Here is a 5,101-nt window from a genome sequence, read left to right as displayed (position 1 = left end):
CCAACCTCTGACGCCACATAACTGATGTTAGCTCAGCAGCAGCACAGTGCTCTAAAATAGGAGACAAATAACCTCTAGGAAAACTGAGAGGACATCATGTGCAATTTCTGAAGAAATTATCTTAAAACTACTTGATTAATACAACTGGAGCATCTCAATACACTGCAAAAAAGGTGTGTCTAAAAACAAGATAAAAACACTAAATCTGAGGGAAATCATCTTGCTGCATGGACAGATCATTTCACTTGACAAGATTTCTTCAATTAAGATTATTAAATCTAGAGATAAGCATGTTGTACGCTTAACATAAGAAATTAACTCTTAAAACAAGATAAATTAAAGCCAAGATAAAAAAAACTTAAGATTTAGAAGTGTTAGATAATTTATCTTGTTTTAAGAGTTAATTTCTTATTTTAAGCGTTCAACATCTTAATTCAAGAAATCTTGTCAAGTGAAATTATCTGTCCATGCAGCAAGATCATTTCCCTCAGATTTACTGGTTTTATCTTGTTTTTAGACACACTTTTTTTTTGCAGTATACTTTAAAAGGGAAACCTTTATGAATCAGACTGAGTGATCATCTGAGGTCCAATGTACTTTTCTTTCTTCAAATTGGGGTTGCCAAAGTCTGGTTGTAAATGTTGTGATGTGGCAAGCAAGTTAGTGTAATGCTACAGTTCAATCTTGTTGAGCTGCTGCTCTGTCAAAAATACAAGCAACTTGTGTATCTGTTTACAGTGGAGACAAATTCAGCAGAGTGCAGATCTCTATCATCACATGAACATGGGCGAAGCAACCACAAAGAGACATAAAACACCTATGTCATGTAAGATGTCTACAAAACAAAACAATAATAACAAACTTTGTTATTTTTGGCCTATTGTTTTGTGTATCTTTGTAGTTGTTTTGTCTCATTTGTTATGGTTTTAGTATTTTTGTTTGTTATTATTGTTTTTTATATATATATATATATAATTTATACTAAAACCATAACAAATGAGACAAAACAACTACAAAGATACACAAAACAATAGGCCAAAAATAACAAAAAGACTAAAACAATAACTGACACAAACAACTACAAAAATGTGCAAAATGATTTGTATATCATAAAAAGATACAAAACAACTACAAAGAGATGCAAAATGTTCACAAAAAGTAGCAAAAGAACCGCTGACAAAAACAACATTAAAAAGATCCAAATAATAACAAATGACACAAAATGACCACAAAGAGACGCAAACAACTACAAAGAGACTTTCAAATAATGACAAAGAGATGTAAAATGACTACAAAACAGACCAAACCACCAGAGACAAAATAAACAAAAAGACTACAATAATAACAAATGTCACAAAAAGACTATGACTATGACACAAAATGACCACAGAGAGATACAACACAACTACAAAGAGATACAAAACAACTACAAAAACACACAAAATGACCACAAAGAGATACCAAACAATTACAAAGAGATACAAAACAACTACAAAGAGATACAAAACAACTACAAAAAGACACAAAACAACTACAAAAAGACACAAAATGACCACAAAGAGATACAAAACAACTACAAAGAGATACAACACAACTACAAAGAGATACAAAACAACTACAAAAAGACACAATATTGACCACAAAGAGACACAAAACAACTACAAAGAGATACAAAACAACTACAAAAAGACACAAAATGACCACAAAGAGATACAAAACAACTACAAAGAGATACAAAACAACTACAAATAGATACAAAACAACTACAAATAGATACAAAACAACTACAAAAAGACACAAAATGACCACAAAGAGATACAAAACAACTACAAAGAGATGCAAAACAACCACAGAGAAAAACAACTAAAAAGACAGAAATAATGGCAAATGAAACAAAATGACCACAAAGGGACACAAAACCACAGAAAGATGTGTAACGACTACAACGAGACACAAAACAACTACAAAAAGAGCTTAAACAGTTCTAATATTGTGCTTCTATATAAGGTGGTGGGGTGTTTGTGCCCAGGCGTCTATAGTCTTAGAATCTGCCCATGTGTCCCACTATTTCCCTCCTGCCTTTGGTCCCATTCAGGCAACTACATTTCGGTAGATTATGGCGCACACAAAATTCAAAATCACCACAAAATTGAAACACAATGACTTATTTCCAGAATGTGTCCTTCAAGACAACATTTGTCTTCTCACATCTTGGACACTCACACTCATCAACCAGGCTGAGTTCTACCTTCTCCCCCACTGCTCTGCCCTGCTGCAGAAATGGTGACAAGACTGTGATGGGAGTAATCCACCGGGATCCTGACAGACTGGATCCTGGCCGGCCCTCTCTGTCTGCCACCACAAAGCATTGTGGGAATTTCAGTCTGATCTGCCAAATGGGATTTTTGTCACAAACTGCCACTGTAAAACTTTAGACAGTGACTTGAGGCAGAAGAGAGCTCAATCACTGCACGTTTGATTTTCTGTCTCAAGCTCTTCTCGCCCGGTGTGATGTACAGCTGGATTTGTATTCTTTTTTCTAAGAAAAGGAGGAGCGTGGCACATCACTCAGGGGACAACAGGAGGTGAAAGAATGATGCAGTGTCAAAATTGAGCATTATCACGAAATGTCACGCCTGGAGCCTCACACAAATGCACATACACACACAGAGGCTGAATGCAAGGATTGGTCGTGACATCTGGGTATCCTGCGAGCACACACACAGTTAATGGGAGGAAAGATAGATCAAGCTTGGCAGGGGAGACATAGAAAGAGGGAGAGGCAACTGGCAGACGCCTGCCCTCCCCAGCTTACAAGAGGCTTGATAAATACTTAACTAGCCTGTAGCACATGGCATAAACCCCGTTGTGTAACAAGCGGTGAATCAGGCTCTGGAGGCTGACGCTGGGGTGCGGGTCAGAGGGGAGGGGGGGGTGATGGTGTCTAGGGTTTACAGTGATTGTGTGACACCCCCACCCTCTCCTCTATGTCTGTGTGAAGCTTCCAGCGGTGCTCTTCTGGATATTATTCTCATGTTGCGTCACAGCCTCATGTTTGCTCCTGGATGATGCGGCACCCTCATCCGATTCTGTGGCTACTGGAGGAAAACCTCTCGAAAAATAAAATTAGAAAACCAATCTTGAATTCCTGTTAAATGTTCTTTGAGTTTGTTTATAAAAGCAATTCACTAAAGAGGAACATCTACTGATTGAAAGTCTTCAACGACACTTGAAGAAGAGATTGAGTTTGGAAGGGAGGAAGCAAGGAAGGAAGCGGCATTTCCTGCATTATGTTACCCGCTTGCTAACTTGCTAAATTGTTGTTGCTAAATTGTTATTGTTGGTGGCTTCCAGACCCAGACAGTTACATACATATATGTTGGCATTGGCAGGAGTGTTCTCAGGACTACACCACTTGAAGCATCTTCTGTTTATCTGATAGGAAATACTTCTTATCAACTGTAGAGCTTTCTTTATCCAGGGTTAAGACTGGATGTGTATGCTCAAGTATTCATTTTTGTTTTAAACTGTTTACACACTTTTCTTCCCTGGATTAGCATTATATAGGACTTTCACAGACAGTTCTATTAAAAGTTATGTCAACATGAACTTGTAATACTGGCATAAATACATTAGACTTACATTAGATATTACTCTAAGCTGTTGGGTAACACTTTCAATGATAACATCCTCTATTTTGTGTTTTAGAATATTTCTACAAATGTAGATTAGATCTAATTTTAGACCCTCAAATGGAAATAGCTGCAGTGTTTGGTGAGCATCTACTCCATAGGACGCCATAAGAACCCTGACACACAGACAGTTTTGTCTACATTAGCAGAGCTTTGAAAGATGAACACGCAGACTCCAACTGACTTAATGAGAAGGAAAAACAGACTCATGTTGCATATCGAGAGACCACATACTGGGGACAGAGACAGAAGGACTAGGTGAGAAAAAAAACAGAGAGGACTGAATCCTTCACTGTCATCACGACAAAATTATGGCATTTCCATTATCATTAAAATACTCTCTCTCTCTCTCTCTCTCTCTCTCTCTCTCTCTCTCTCTCTCTCTCTCTCTCACTGCAGGCAGATTTGACAGTGCTTAAAAATAGCACTACAGTGAAATGAAAAAGCTTCTCCTCCAGAGCTCTGGTTTGTGCCGTCAAGCTGCTCTGTAATCCTATTCACCACTGTCACTACGATGTGTCGCCACACTCACTGGGCATTGGAATAACAGGCCTGCTCGCCCGTTAGCTAGCATCACTCCTGTAAGCCCTGCTCCGTTGACAGTAATCTGTGACACCAGTTGACGAAGATGACTCTGAAAATGTTGGAAAGTTATATTTTGAAATGTCAAGCAATGATTGAAATCTGAATGTCACATATTTACTCCCAGAGTTCGGAATTTAAAAACTGAGACTCCATGCTGCTGGTCACCGTTCACTCTCATTAAAGGGATAGTCTGGATTTATTAAAGTGGTGTTGTAATAGATTCTTATCAACAGTCAGTGTGTTACCTACAGTAGATGGTGGTCGGCATGCCCCCAGTTTGGAAAAACAGGCAGGAGTACTAACACATAAGCTAAGCAATGTATTGCTGTGGATGGGGGCAACAGCTAATCATATTTAACCATAAGAAGAACAATAGCAGTTCAATTGTACACTATATTTAGAGTCTGTCACTGCTTTACCTTGCCGCCAGACTGCCCTTTCTGACTTGGAACTAAAGACATTCATTCATTCATCAGTGCTCTCTTTAAAGCCACCAAACTTCTTTGACAAAAACAATAATTTAACCGTGAAGAACTTGGGTGTTGCTGCTCTACAGCTTCCTCAATTATTTAGTTTGTTTGTGTTATTATTTGACTTTGATTTTGTAAAGGGTTCATTCTGATTCCCCAAAGTCACACAATAGCCCAAACAAACTAACTGAATTGAGCAGCGGTTCACCAACAGCTCCTGCTTTCTGTGGGGTAAAATTACTGTTTTTGTTAAAGGAGTCTGGTGTCTTTGACGAGAGCAAAGATAAAAGCTTCAGTTCCTTTCTAAATATGATGTAAACTTAAACTGATATATTTAAATGGCTAAAATGTATT

The sequence above is a fragment of the Centropristis striata genome, chromosome 22 (genome assembly GCF_030273125.1).
Source record: "Centropristis striata isolate RG_2023a ecotype Rhode Island chromosome 22, C.striata_1.0, whole genome shotgun sequence".
Lineage (NCBI taxonomy): Eukaryota > Metazoa > Chordata > Actinopteri > Perciformes > Serranidae > Centropristis > Centropristis striata.
This window is presented reverse-complemented; position numbering follows the sequence as displayed.